This window comes from Chenopodium album, chromosome 11 (assembly GCF_948465745.1).
Source record: "Chenopodium album chromosome 11, dcCheAlbu1.1, whole genome shotgun sequence".
Lineage (NCBI taxonomy): Eukaryota > Viridiplantae > Streptophyta > Magnoliopsida > Caryophyllales > Amaranthaceae > Chenopodium > Chenopodium album.
Genome location: NC_137844.1, coordinates 27823560 through 27839564, shown reverse-complemented (window position 1 = coordinate 27839564; position 16005 = coordinate 27823560). Strand labels below are relative to the sequence as shown.

The 16005-nt window shown below is 44.9% G+C and overlaps 1 pseudogene; it reads left to right on the top strand.

The window, feature by feature from the left end:
• The first annotated feature begins 1221 nt into the window (after window positions 1-1221).
• On the top strand, window positions 1222-1320 carry LOC145569618 (small nucleolar RNA R71; annotated as a pseudogene).
• Window positions 1321-16005: the final 14685 nt, after the last annotated feature.

Genomic DNA, 16005 nt, shown 5'->3' with positions numbered 1-16005 from the left:
TCCACTTCATTCTCCTTAGCGCCACTCTCATCTCTTCCCTCTTTTAAACAAGAAACTCCCTCATCAAAATCATTTCCACCACTTGTGGCAATAGAGTACACGGGTTTCTTTGGTTCAACACCTTGGGAAGGCAAAGATGAAGGACTAGCAAAATCCTTAATAGTGCTTGCTAATTGGGTAATTTGAGTCTCAAGCATCTTATTGTGGGTCATCATCTCATTGAATTTCTTATCACTAACCGCCATATAGGTGTTAATGATCTTGGTTTGATTATCAATCAACTTTTCCAAGGTTGTCTTAGGAGAAGAAGGTTGTGAATAGGAATTTTCACCTTGAGTCTTTGGAACAAAACCGGGTGGGGGACCTCTTTGAGCATTGTTTTGAAAATTTCCCCTTCCTTGATTGTTCCAATTACTCCTATTTTGATTTGAACCATAACCTTGATTATGGTTACCACCACCATGATTATGGTTCCCATTACCTTGGTTATGATTTACATAACCTTGGTTTTGATTACCATAATTATGATTTTGATTACCATAGTTTTGGCCTTGATTTTGGCTACTATAACCTTGGTTATGGTTACCACGAGAACCTTGATTCCCTTGGTTCCTATAACCACCATTATGATTATAGTTGTCAAAATTGCCTTGGTTTTGGTAATTCCTATTCCATTGGTCTTTTTGATTATCAAACCTTTGAACATTGTTGTTTGACACAAAATTAACATGTTCACACTCATTGTTGTCAAATTCATCAACACATTCATTAGGACAAGCACTAGAGTCATGATCATACGATCCATATGCATCACAAAACAAGCAACCCAAAGGCATATTATGTGAAGAGGGAGGGGGTTGAGAGTTAGAAGGAGTACCTCTCCCCTTAAATTGGGAGGGAAGATTAGAAGCTTGAGAAGAGGTAGAAGTGCTCTCCAACTTAGCTTTGATTGCGGTGACCTCCTTTCCTAAATTTGTCATTTGGGAGGAAAGGTTGTTGATTGCATTGAGATGGTCCACCGAATACAATGAAGATTGCTTGCTTGAAGAGTCCCTCTCCCCATCTTGCCAATCCCTATAATATGTCACCACGTCCTCAATGATGTCCACAACTTCTTCTTCGGTTTTGTTCATGATAGGGCCCCCGGCCCCTCCATCAAGGCATGACTTGCCTTGGGGACTTAAACCGCCATAGAAGATTTGGATCACTTGGTATGTGGGGATTCCGTGGTGAGGGCACTCCCTTTGATACTCTTTGAATCTCTCCCATGCTTCATAAAGGCTTTCACTCGGCCTTTGCTTGAACCCTTGAATCAAGGCTCTTGCCTCCGCCGTCTTCTTTTGGGGATAGAAACGGGACAAGAAAGCCTTTGTAACATCATCCCAAGTTCTCAAGGAGTTGGGCTTCACCTCCTTGTCTAGCCACTCCAAAGATCTTCCTATTAGAGAGAAAGGGAACAACTTGAGGCGGATGAATTCTTGAGAGACCCCATTGACTTTGATAGTGTTGCAATATTTTTCAAATTCTTTAAGATGGTTCAATGGGCTCTCATTCTTAGCCCCACTATATTGCCTTCTCTCAATCAAGGTGATCATTGCCGGCCGGATTTCGAAGTCATTTGCCGGGGTAGTAGGTGGAGTTATTCCACTCTCAAACCTATACGCCCCGGGCACTCCAAGCTCCTTCAAGGCTATTCTAGGATTTTCACCCATTCCTTGCTCTTCTTGAATTTCTTCTTCACTTGAAGAGCTATAAGACAAGGATCTATTATCCACTCTTCTTCTTGAAAGAGTCCTCTCAATTTCCAGAACAAGGGGAACAAGGGGACGATCGCGGGTTCTATGCATGCAAAACTCACACACAAATGTTAGTAGCACATGCTACAAATGTAGCCTAGAGAAACAAAATCTTTTTGTATTTTATCAAAATGAAATAGACTCAAAAACAACATATACTCAAGCACCATTCCCCGGCAACGGCGCCATTTTGATGGGAAGGAGAACGGTAGGTCGTTGGGCTACCACCCTACCCTATCAAACAAAATTTGTAACTTAACTAACCCCTATTTTAGCGTAGTGGCAAGTCAAGGTCGAACCCAAGGGAATGGATATCAAGTGCACGATGTCTAAATCAAGCTATTTCGGAATCAAGAAGGGGTTTGAGGTAGAACTAAGGCTAAACTAGGTAATGCAAACTTGTATAAAATCAATCTAAGACACTAGGGCAATGGATCCACATGCAATCATAATGGAAACGGTAATTTGGGAGGTCAAACCGACTAAGTCAAGCGATATGAAGGAAAATCATCATGTATCCAAAAGAGCATTACTAAGGTGGTTCACCTAGAGGTCTAACTAGCGTCAACTACGCTAAACACTACCTAGGGAACGTCACAAAGCACCTCAATCGTGAAATTGCAAGTTCACTAATCAATGGTCCGTATCATAGCAAGCTTACAATGCAATCTAGTGTATTAATCAAAGAAGGCCAAACCTCAATTAATCACACACATGCACATGAAAGATCAACCAAATTTAATCATGTCATCAACTCCATCAATTATCCCCAAATTACACTATTCCATCATTCATACATGCTTCACCATCTCCCTAGCTAGGAAACTACTCACTAGCCATAGGAATTGAGATCAAAACTCCAACATTCATCAAAATCATCATCAACATACTTGAAATCAAAGATTAAACCAACAATCAATTAAAATCAATCAAAATTCAATCAATAACCAAATCAATCATCAACAATATGAAAAACTAATGAAATCAACTAAAATCAAACTTGTATTGAAATCAAGAAGAAGATCCTTACAAAACTTTGATCCAAAGATCAAATACAATGAGGAATCCTTGAGCAATCACCAAAAATCATGAGTTTCTCTCTCTAGTTCTTGAGTTTCTCTCTCTAAAATTCTCCCAAAAACTAACTATCAAATTCAATCTAAAAACTAAAAAACTTTCTAAAAATAGGTAGAAATAACTATATATACAAGGAGGAGGTCGGTAATGACGCCCAAAAATAGACCCTCATAAGTGCGGGCGCTCGGAGGAGGGAGAAAGGCGTGCACGGGACACACCCAGGAATGTGCGCCCGCACACACCTGGTGTGCGGCCGCACACGACCAATGTGCGGCCGCACACTCCCTTTGTGCGCCCGCACATAGCTGGGTTTCCTCCCCTTCTTCTCTTCGTCCTAGCTCAAGTGGTGCACGCATCTAGGATGATGATGATGGAGGACAAAGTGGGCAGAAACTTTCTTGAATTTCTTGAAGAATTAAAGCCATGAATAAGGCATAAACAAAGCCTTGAAGCTTGCCCCTTGGATCCACCTTTGACTTGGAACTTCTTGCACCTTCTTTAGGCATAAAAGCAATGAAAACTCGTAGAGAGGAGGCTCGGGAATTCTTGGACAATCAATTACCACCTACAAGCAAAAGATAGAAAGCAAGTAAAAGAGAAAAATAACAAGTAAACTAGAAAAAGACATGAAAAAGAGAAACTAACTACAAAAAGCATAAAATGAAGAAAACAAGAATAAAATTAAGGAAAACTAAAGAAAAGAGAGATAAAATGAAATAAAAATCATCCAAAAAGGAACCAAATGAGTGCCAAAAATGTCACTCATCAAGCCCCAGCGCTCCTAGGAATTCCTCTAAGGCTGTACTTAACAGTCACCAAAGAAACAATGGGAGCTATGCTCGCATTAGAAGTAGAAGGAAAAGAAAACGCCATCTACTACCTAAGCAAAAAGATGCTCGAATATGAAGCACGCTATACACCACTTGAGAAATTGTGCCTCGCATTGGTGTGGGCCATAACCAAGTTAAGACATTACATGCTTGTTCACACAGTCTTTGTAGTGTCACGAATGGATCCTCTCAGGTACTTATTTGAGAAATCCACGCTTCACGGACGCATCTCAAGGTGGATAGTCAACCTAGCCCAGTTTGACTTCTTAGCAGACTTTCCAATAGAAGATTCGACACCAATAAACGATAATGAATTTCCAGATGAAGACTTAATGGTCACGGAAGATGATACTTGGACTTTATACTTTGATGGAGCCTCAAACCAAAAGGGATGTGGCGTAGGAGTCCTATTAGTATCACCTATAGAGGAGCATGTTCCAATTTCAATAAAGTTAGATTTCGACGTTACCAACAACGCTGCAGAGTATGAATCATGCGTGGTAGGCCTCGAAACAGCTTTAGCATTGGGTGTAAAGAAACTTCGAACATTCGGAGATTTTTCCTTGATCATTAACCAAACCTCCAAAATATGGAAAGTAAAGAGCGAAAGCTTAGCCCCTTACCAAACATATCTGGAAACTCTCACCGATCAATTGGAAAAGGTGGAATACACATATCTACCTAGAGAAGAAAAGCAATTTGCTGATGCCTTGGCAAGACTAGCCTCAATGGTTAGGATTCCTAAAGAAATTGAGCAAATGCCTCTAACGATAAAGAAAAGACACAAACTAGCATATATTCAAGCCATAGAGGATTATGAAACAATCCAAGAAGAAGATGAAGAAGAAGAACCATGGTATGTCGACATACTCAATTATGTCACCAAAGGAGAATACCCTCCTCATGCTGACAAAAGAGCAAAACGAGATTTGAGACTTTTGGCTTCCCAATACGTACTCATAAATGATGAGCTACACAAAAGGGTACCTAAAGGTCGAGCCCTATTATGTGTAGGCAAGAAGGACGCTCAAAGGACTATGAGAATAGTCCACGAAGGAGTATGTGGAACACATTTTAATGGCAAAATGCTAGTCCAAAAGATAATGCGAGAAGGATATTATTAGACTACCATGAATAGGGTTTGTCATCAATATGTAAAAAGATGCCCTAAGTGCCAAATTTATGCAAACTTGCAGCATATTCCTCCATCCGTTCTCTACACTTACACCTCACCATGGCCATTCTCAACATGGGGAATCGATATAATCGGAAAGATCACACCTCCTGGAACAGGAGGTCACGAATACATCTTGGTAGCAATTGATTACTTCACAAAGTGGGTAGAAGCACAATCATATGCTAAACTCACTGCAAAAGATGTAGCACTCTTTATCGAAAGGAACATAATTTGTCGATATGGAGTCCAAGCCAATGGAGCAGTTGAAGCAGCTAATAAAAATTTAAAAACTATCATCGAGAAAATGACAGAAAATTACAAGGATTGGCCTGACAAACTCCATTTTGCACTTTGGGGTTATCGCACGTCAATTCGAACGTCAATAGGAAACACACCATTCTCTTTAGTCTATGGGATGGATGTCGTACACCCTGTGTAACTAGAAATACCTTCTCTACGCATTGCGTTAGAAAGTAAACTCGATGAAGTTGAATGGACTAGAGCACGGTATGAAGAGTTAATTCTACTTGATGAAAAACGACTAGAAGCTCTACATCATACCCAATGCTACCAAACTCGTATGGCTAGACACTTCAACAAAAAGGTCAAGACAAGAAACATCAAGGTTGGAGACTTGGTACTAAAAGCACTAAAGAAGAATGTGTTGGATCCAACAGGCAAATTCAGGCCCAATTGGTCCGGACCATACATTGTCAAAACAATCCTGTTAGGAGGGGCAGCTCAGTTAACCGACATGGACGGCAATGAATTCTCAAACATAACCAATCTTAACCAACTTAAGAAGTACTACCCATAATTACTTGAGTAGGACACTCAAGAGAGCTACGTTTAGCCTGATTCCTTAAGAAAGGATACGTAGGCAACACTTTAAAAGGGTGCGGCCACTTTAATTATCAAGCATTTCGTGTCCCAGCATCGAAAAAAAAATAAATAAAAAAAAATAAAAAAACAAAAAAAGTTTGGCGACAGACTCGTATGAGCGACGCCAATTTTGTACGTATATCTGGACAACTTCGGTGCATTCTGGAAATTTTTTTCGACTTCCGTACTTGAAGAAATTTTTCAGAAAAAATATTTTAAGTTATTTTCATTACTTTAAATGAACAAATGTAAAGTTAATTAAAAAGCTGAAATTGCATTAATAAGTAAAAGAATTACATCATTGATGAAATTTAAATAAAGCTTAAAAAATAAAAATTAACTTAACATGTCTAATAACTCGAAGGAAAAGCAATACTCTAATCTTTATTAGCATAAAAGGTCAATTTTGACAAACTAGGAAGACGGCAAAAGGGTTCGGTATTACAACCAATTATCTTTTCAAGCTGCCACTAAGGAATGACCCATTTAATGGAGAAGTCACAACAGGCAAGCACTTTGCCCCACTCATAGCGACCCATCTTCAAGGAGAAACGCTTCTTTCGTCGAACAAAGCAATTGGGGGTATATTTTTCAATATTATCAGGAGGACTAAGCAATTCTAGTCTCTCCATGAGCCACATCTGTAAAAATCAATTCACATAATCAGTATTGCTATACAAAAATATATTTTTAATTTCTGTAATTAAGAATATTATTTTTCTACTTGTAATAAAATTGGAGACCCTCGAATAGGTGCTTCTGGATTCTTTTTCAATTCATCAAGACTAAGCATAGTCTCTCCAACTATTAATGGCATTGGATTTCTCCCAGATTCGATTTGTTCTAGCACAGATATTTGGGGTATTTTTACCCTTGACAAGTGGACCAATGAGGAGGTGCCACGTGTCAGGGGCTGGCAGGTCATCCTTGACCAATCTCCAGCTGTCACGTGGCCTCTCCAGATACTCTCTTAGAATTGCGGCCTTCAGGGGCCCAATTCCCCAAAATCCGCTATTTGGCGGCGCAGCCCATCAGTCCTAGGTCAGAATGACCTAGGGAGGGGCACTTTTCCCAATGACCCTATAAATAGGGAGATATTCCCCCAAATTGGGGGACACACATTTTACATTCAGAAATTTACTATCATTTATTACATCCTACTTTCTCTCTCATCAGAGAACACCTGAGCTTGGGATCCAAGCGGATCCCCACCAAAATTTCCGCACTTTCTATTCTCCTTCAAGTTACTAACTTGAGCGTTGGAGGCGGAGTACCACCTAACCGGTGTCTCCGTTGTTTTTGCAGGTACAGAGTCAGCAGGACCAGTCTTCGAGTTGTAACTCTCCCAAGGGACAAAAACACCCAAAACATTTGGCGCCGTCTGTGGGGATCGAACCCACGACCACGTGGTAAAAGCTCCTCTCCAGACCAACCAAATAACTCAGCCGAAAAGGCTGCTGAAGAGCAAGAGGGATCCGGCTCTGATGTAGAGGACCTTGCTGAGGCTTATCGCCAAACAGCAAAGAAAGAAATAAACCTGGATCCCACCAAGACCCGGATGAAGCCTGGAGACAGGGCTCTTCTTGAAAGCGGCTTTGAGGCTTTCAAACAACAACATCCCTTTGGGGATGACTGGGACATTATCGTCCCTCCGGCTGATGTTGTTCTAGCCTAGGGGGATGACATTGAGAATGCAGAAAACTACTTTGTCTGCTATGAGGTGGTGATAGAAGCCGGCCTCCGCTTTCCCCTTCACAGAGGCATCCGGAAGATCCTGAAGGGGTATGACCTGGGAGTGTGGCAATTAACGCCTAACTCTTGGGTCAATATCTTGAGCTACATCGCCGCCTGCGAGCTCCAGGACATTGAGCCTAGCTTCACCGCCTTCGCCCACATGCACTACCTCATTACGGATGATGAGGAGCAGGCGTCTGCCAACTCCATTTTTCCGGATGTCCTCATTACTAAGAAGGACAGGGGCAGCGTCCGCCGCCCGCATGACGACCCGGTTGTTATTGAATGCAAGGTCTCCAACCAGTTAGTTGGGCGCATCCTTATTGATACCGGCAGCTCGTCAGACATCATCAGCCTCCGGTGCTTGCAGAAGCTGAAATACAACTCCAGCAGCATGCATCCGGTCACCCACCCCTTGGTTGGTTTTGGGGGTGGGATGGTCTATCCAGCCGGAAGAATTGATTTACCCATCCGGCTGGGTGAGAAGGGCAAGGGACGACATATTGTTGTCAGATTCTTGGTTGTTGAGGAGTTGACCGCCTACAACATCATTCTTGGGAGGCCAACCCTAAACGAAGCCAAGGCGGTAATCATCCCGTCCCTCAAGCTAATCAAGTATGAGAGGGATGATGGTTCTGTTGGTTCCCTGAACGGGGATCAGAAGACGGCCCGGGAGTGCTACCTCTCAGCCGTCAAGGATACCGTGGCCTCAGATGGCCAAGGGAAGGAACCAATAGACCTTGACAATGTCAAGGATGCTTCCTCACCCCCACCAGCAGCCGGTAAAAAGAGAAAAGCTGCAGAGCTGGTGGTGGTGACGAAAGAAAAGAAATAGCAATCACTGACCGGTGAACAGTCAAAGGAGCTCCGTCCCCAACCGGCTGGTGATAGCATTGATCTTGTTCTAGACGACAGCCGTCCAGAGCGAACTGTTAAAGTTGGGACGGTTGCTAATGCTGTTCTGGGTGCAGACTTGCACCTTCTACTGAAAGAATTCAAAGATGTGTTTGCCTTTGAAGTGGAAGAGATGACAGGCATCAGCCCGGATCTCGCTGTCCACAAACTCGCCGTGGATCCAAAAATGAAGCCCATCCGGCAAAAGAAGAGGAACCACGGTGAGGAATGAAGTCAGGCGGCAGCTGCCGAAGTTAAAAAGCTGTTGGATGCCAGGTTCATTCGGCCTTGTAACTTCCCCAACTGGGTGGCAAACGTTGTGCTTGTAAAGAAGCCGAATGGTACCTGGCGAATGTGTGTAGACTACACAGATCTCAACAAGGCATGCCCAAAGGATAGTTATCCACTTCCAAAAATTGACAGCTTGGTCGATTCAATAGCCGGTCATGCCTTGATGAGTTTCATGGATGCCTATTCCGGCTTCCATCAGATACCTCTGTGGAAAAAAGATCAAGAAAAGACGATCTTCGTCACTGATCAGGGGTTATTCTGTTATACTGTGAAGCCGTTTGGCTTGAAGAATGCGTCGGCTACGTTCCAACGGATGATTAATACAGTCTTCATTAGTCAAATTGGGAGGAACGTAGAGGCGTACATTGATGACATGATAGTCAAATCCAAGCAGCAGGCGGATCACCTTGCTGATCTCCGAGAAACCTTCACCACACTCAGGCGGCATAGGGTTATGTTAAATCCTAAGAAATGCGTCTTTGGTGTTGAGTCTGGGAAGTTTCTCGGATTCCTGATTGATCAAAGGGGGATAGAGGCTAACCTTGAGAAGATACAGGCGGTAATTGACATGAAGTCACCCCGCACTGTTAAGGAAGTTCAGAGACTCACCGGTTGCCTGGCCGCCTTGGGGAGATTCCTCAGCCGGTCAGGTGACAAATGCCTTTACTTCTTCCAAGCAATCAGGAAGAAGACTAGATTTGAATGGGGGGATGATGCTGAGGCGGCATTTCAAAAATTGAAAGAACACTTACACTCTTTGCCAAGGCTTGTTAGTCCTTTGCCTAGAGAGAAGTTGTACATGTACCTAGTCGTCTCAGACCATGCTCTCAGTGCCGTTCTCCTTGCTGAACGAGACGGTACTCAGCTCCCGGTATACTTCATTAGCCATGTGTTAAAGAATGCTGAACTCCGGTACCCCATGGTGGAAAAATTTGGTTTTGCTCTATATATGGCCTTCAAAAAGTTGAAGCCATACTTTCTGGCACATCCGGTTGTAATCTACACCGAGCAGCCCCTCAAGCGGCCAATGTCTACTCTGGAGTCATCCGGCAGAATGTTGAAATGGGCTATTGAAATGCAAAGTCTTGAAATCTCCTACGAACCAAGGAAAGCAGTGAAAGGTCAGGCGTTTGCCGACTTCATTGTTGAAATGACTCGTCCGGTTCTTCCGGATAATGTTGATCAGGTTTGGAGGGTGTATGTAGATGGGAGCTCTACAAAAAACGGCTGTGGTGCAGGCATTGTTTGTGAATATCCAGAAGGAGATAGATATGAGTATGCACTACGTTTCAAGTTTCAGGCCTCAAATAACGAGGCGGAGGATGAAGCCCTGTTAGCCGGAATTCGCTTGTGTAAGGCAGCAGGGGCAACAAAGATTGACGCCCATTCTGATTCTCAGTTGGTTGTTAGCCAGTATGAGGGCACTTATGAAGCGACCCATCCGGCTATGATCAAATATCTTCAGGCTGTCACAGATGAGGCTGGGACACTTGAGGAATTCAGATTGAATCAAGTGCCCCGGTAAGATAACCACCCGGCGGATGCACTGTCAAAATTGGCATCATCCGCCTGCCATGATACGCCTCGGTCAGTCTTTTGGGAAGTTCTTGAAAAAAGAAGTATTTATGAAGAGCCCATTGGAATTCTGGATCGAAGTTCTACTTGGATGGATGGCATCCGGGCGTATCTCGCAGACGGCACGCTCCCTGATTCACCTCAGGAGGCAGCCGTCATGAAAAAGAGAGCAGCAAACTTCGAGTTGAGAAACGGAGAACTCTTCAAGGCTGGTTTCCTCAAGCCCTTGTTGAAATGTGTTACCCCAGAAAAGGGGAAGGAGGTACTCGAAGAGCTGCATGCGGGATTTTGTGCCTCCCATATAGGCGGCAAGTCCCTAGCCGTCAGAGACAGGCGGCATTACTTTTGGCCTACCCTTGAGGCAGACGTTAAAGAATTTGTGAAGAAATGTGATAAATGCCAGAGGTTTGGCAAGCTAATACATCGCCCGGCTACTGATCTGACGACAATCCACAGCCCAGTCCCGTTTGCTAAGTGGGGCATGGACATTTTAGGTCCTTATACGCCTGCTCCAGGCGGAAAGCGCTACATCTTGGTGGTTGTGGACTACTTCACCAAGTGGGTGGAGGCGGAGGCAGTTAAGAATATCAAGACAAAGGATGTCATCTCTTTCATCTGGAAAAATATTATCACCCGATTTGGGGTACTTATGTCTATGGTATTTGACAACGGCCCTCAGTTTGAGACGCCTCAGCTCAAGACTTGGTTAGGAGATCAGGGTATCTCAAGTTACTTTGCCTCAGTCGGCCATCCTCAAGCAAATGGCCAGGTTGAGGCATTCAATAAACTCATCTCAGACGGCATTAAAAAGAAAATTGAAAGAGCCGGTGGCCTATGGGCTGAAGAGTTAATTCATGTCCTTTGGGCCATCCGGACAACTGCGAAGGGGTCAACCGGAGAAACCCCATTTCTCATGGTATACGGGGCTGAAGCCGTTTTACCCATTGAACACTATGAGCCTACGCTCAGAGTGATGCTCTATGATGAAGAGGCAAATTGGGAGGCCATGCGGCTGGCATTCGACTCCCTCCCGGAACGCAGGGGCAATGCTGCCCTGTGACATGAGATATACCGTCTGAGAATGACGAGTGCCTACAACAAAAGAGTGCACAAATGTCCCTTGAAAGTGGACGATTTTGTGTTACGGAAAATGGAGGCAACTGATAGGGCCAATGAGCTTGGAAAGCTAACTCTTAATTGGGAAGGCCCCTACCGGATCTATGAAGAAGTTAGGGGTGGCACATACCGCCTGGAAACCCCAGACGGTAGACTCCTGCCTAGAACTTGGAATGTAGATAACTTAAAAAAGTACTACTTCTGAGTATTGTAAAGTTTTTTGTAACAAGAAGTATTAATCAGAAATGCTTTTGTTTCATTTATTGTCTTTTCATTTCCGTCTGGGTTTACCCATACAGATGTTGAAAATTAGTAGCAAATTTAATATGTGAATAACTTGAGGCCAATGGCCAGATAAAAAACTAAGTTTGACACTTAGTATATAAAATCAAAAGTCCATAGTTATAAGAGGCCAATGGCCGGATCCTTAAGCTAAGCACAAAACCGTTTAGTGGCTATCCAACCGGTCTCCAACCAGACCAGAAGCCAAAGGATAGATGGTTGTCTTTTTTACAAATTCGTCTATCCTGTTATAGATATAGGCGTCCGGCGACACCCCTCCGGGTGCAATCGTCGCAGAGAACAGCCACCTTGCTCGTTCAATGTACCCGTGCAGGCGGCAAAGATTGAGTGGCTAGACCAGCCAACTCATAGCTGTCTGACCATGTTATTTCTCCTAAGTAATTTTTGGTTGTGAAAGCTCTGGCTGCCTGCAAGAATCAGCCGGAGTACCATCATAAGTTTTTACTTAGTAAAATTTTCTTCAAGTTGCGCACTTATAGGGCAAACCCTTTTTTGCGTAATGGCTATAAAGAATACCCAGGCGGTTTGATACCGACTGGGTTAGAGGTTGTATGCCTGTCATTTGACCGGCTGTGTACTTGGTTTGGGGCAATCACTATTGTGATTGATTGTCTTACAAGCATCCCATACGCTTTAAAGTATGAGAAGTTTCCAAGACAATCAATCCTTTTTTCAGATTAAACCAACCACACAGCCGTCTAGGGGCAAGGACAGCCGGAATTGTACCTGCCGCATGCTTTTCATAAGACAGGCAAAATCACAAGTATATATTGAGTATATATGCAAAAATGAAAAAACTGAAAAAATTGAAAAATTGTGCAAGTATAAGAAAAACCGACGGAGTCGGTATACTTCATCAAATAAATTGGCCCAAGGCCGGGAATCATTGTTAGCCGGATCAACATTCGGTGTACAGAGAATATAGAGAAAGGCTACATAATTACTTGGCATACAGCCGCTGAAAAACAAAAAAAAAAATGATTGGCATACTGCCGCAGAAAAGGAGGAGAGCTACGCTTGGGGCTGTTCTGGTTGGGCTGGAGTTGTAGAAGGAACATCATCCGGAACCACAGCCTCTTCAGGCTGGCTGTCCTTGGTGCCCAGTTCCTTCATTATCTCATCTAAGTCCGGCTCCTCTCTGTCCGAAACCTCAGCACCATTTTCCAAGGCCCAGTCCTTGAAGCGAGGCGGAGCAGGATCCCCAAGAACCTTGGCATCATACGCCTCAGTGGCGCAGTTGTACCTCAGTTTGTAGACTTCAAAGTCTACCTTAGGGTAGAGAAGCCCCCAAGCCATCCGGAGGCGGATCTCATTATCCCGCTCATTCTCTTTGATGAGCCGCTCCTGCTCAGCCTTGAGCTCCTCAGCATGCTGACTTTTAAGAGTGGCAAGCTCAGCAGTCAGCCGGGACTTGTCCTTCCTTAGATCAGCATTTTCTTGGTCAGCTCCTTCCAAGGCTTTGAGGTTTGAGCCGGCAGTTTTCAGCTGGAGCTCCAGGTCGCTGATCCGGCTTTTAGCCTCATCGTTAGCAACCGTCAAGGTCTTGACCAGCTCCTCCTGTTTCAACTCGAGGGCTTAAATCGCAACATCAAAGTTAATATAGGCATATTCAGCAGAGTTGAGATTGGCTTGAGCCCTTCTCTTGGCATCAGTTACCTCTTCCTGCTTCTTCCTGAATAGCACCCGGAGCCCATCCACCCGGACCATAACCTGAGCAAGGTCATCCGGGAAATTACATAGTAAAAATGAAGAAAAATGAAATGAATTGAAATGAAAAAGATAAGGGGAAAGTTTCACTTACCTCCGCCAGCTGCCCCAGAATCTGGTCGATGTCGACCTCATGGGGGTTGGGTATGGAGTTCTTCTCCGTTTGGGTGAGAGACCTCACCATCCGTTTGCCAAACCCCGCCAGGTCCGGGGGCCCAGAAGTAGCATCTGCAGCATAAGAAGGACTTGGTGAGAGACTAGCAGCGTATTTGGCATTCATTCTTTGCCGGCTACTCACGGAACCCCCGAAAGGGTCAGTCATAGTCTTGACGCGCATAAAATCAAGCGGCCAAGGAATCTCTATCTTACCTTTGGAGTCGACCCTCGCCGGCTCCTCCCTTGCGGCTGCAGCACCACCTGCAGCCCTGAATGGCTCGCCATCCTTCGATGCTTCAGTAGCATCCGGCTTTCTCTTTGACTTCTCTGAGTTTTCACTTAGAGTTGCCATGGCTTCGGGGCCTTTTCCCCCGGTTGTTGGGTGACCTTTGGCGTTAGTGCCAGAGGCCGTTGAGGTAGCCTTCTTCCCGGCTTTGGCAGCCGGCTTCTAAAGGTTCTCATCCCCAAGTCTCTTTAAGACCTTTGTCATTGAGCGGGGGAGGATGCCAGTTGAAGCCTGCAAAAACGCAAGAAAACCGTAAGTCATCCGGAACCAAAAAGACTTGAAAAAATTCAAGAGAAGTTTGGAGATTATCTTACCCCTCCTTTTTTGGCCTCTTTGGCCTCAATGGTGGCCTTCTTGGCCAAGACATTTTCCTTGCGGAGCTGAGCCGCAGACTTGGCCGGAGTCTTAGCCAGGTCAACCATTCTCTTTGCTTCCTCTGCAGAAAAACATGAAAGTGTTAGAACAAGAAAGTTCAAAGCAATGAAATTTAAATTGCAGGCGGAAGACCGTCGGGTGGGTGAGTGTATCTACCCTTTGGAAACATAGGGCTCAACCCGCAGGCGGACAAGAATCTCTCATCCGCAAAGAAATCCGGGTGGGGGATCCAGTTCCTTGGAACAACTATGTGAGTCCCATCCCCCAAGGGCTCAGTTGTTGTCTTGAAGAACTCCGGCTCTATTATTTGCTCCCGGGCTTTGGCAGTGAGAGCTGGGCGTATACACTTTTGGCCCACCAAAGCCGGCTCTTTGTTGTAGCGCCGGAGGATCTTGTTTATTCTTATTTGAGGGGAGGAGACCAAGTACCACTTGTCTTTCCAGCCTCCCCACTTGGACACCTTGTCCAAAGTCATCAGATATTCCGGGAGCGTGGAAATAGTGTACCACGCTCCATATCCGCCTGGGGCACTTTTGAGGTAGTGCATGTGGGCGAAGGCGGTGAAGTTAGTCTCAATGTCCTGGAGCTCGCAGGCGGCGATGTAGCTCAAGATATTGACCCAAGAGTTAGGCGTTAATTGCCACACTCCCAGGTCATACCCCTTCAGGATCTTCCGGATGCCTCTGTGAAGGGGAAAGCGGAGGCCGGCTTCTATCACCGCCTCATAGCAGACAAAGTAGTTGTATGCATTCTCAATGTCATCCCCCCAGGCTAGAACAGCATCACCCGGAAGGACGATAATGTCTCAGTCATCCCCAAAGGGATGTTGTTGTTTGAAAGCCTTAAAGCCACTTTCAAGAAGAGCCCTGTCTCTAGGCTTCATTCGGGTCTTGGTGGGATCCGGGTTTATTTCTTTCTTTGCTGTTTGGTGATAAGCCTCAGCAAGGTCCTCTCCATCAGAGCCGGATCCCTCTTGCTCTTCAGCAGCCTTTTCGGCTGAGTTATTTGGTTGGTCTGGAGAGGAGGCAGTCCCCTCACCGTCTCCCCTCGAGTCGCTGTTGCTGGAGGTAGACGGGGTGTCCTCGGCTGAATTACTTTGCTCAGCCGCCTCATAGTCCTCCTCCCTCACTACTTCACTTGCGGGCACTTCCCTAGTGCGCCGCCTGCTGGGCTTTGTAGCCGTTTGCTTAGTTCTAGCCATTGTGTCCTGCACAGACACAGAGAGGGAAGAAGCCGGAGATGAGCAAAGCACTCCAGAAACTCCAGACAAGGCACCCCCGGTTCTAGACTCAGCCGTCCCTGGTGACCGGCTGAGCGTCCTAGGCAGTGCCGTGTGTGCAATTGGAGAGTTTATTTTATTTTTTGAAAAGTTAATGTATACAGCCGGAAATAAGTGTATACAGGCTAAAGAAAAAGGAAAAAGAAGAAAACTTAAAGAAGGAAACGGATGGTTACCTTACTTTGAGTTCTGAAAAAATCTGAAAACGGCAAAGCAACCGGTGACCGGGTGACTTCGAAAGAGCACACGGAAATCTTGAACTTGCTTAAACGCAACCGGAATCAGAGCACCTCTCTCTAGAAAACTCTCTTTCTCTCTCTAGAAAGTCAAGATTGTGAAAAGTGAAGAGGATGGGGGGGTAAATCCCTATTTATAGGGGGTGAAACGGCACGAATCCCCGTCACCACTGTCAAAAAATAGTCATTTTCACTGTTCACCCTTCATGGGCTGACATGTGTCACAGGCGCCACGTGGCCTGCCACGTGCCACCGGTGAGGGGCAAATGTTTGGGGTATTTTTACCCTTGA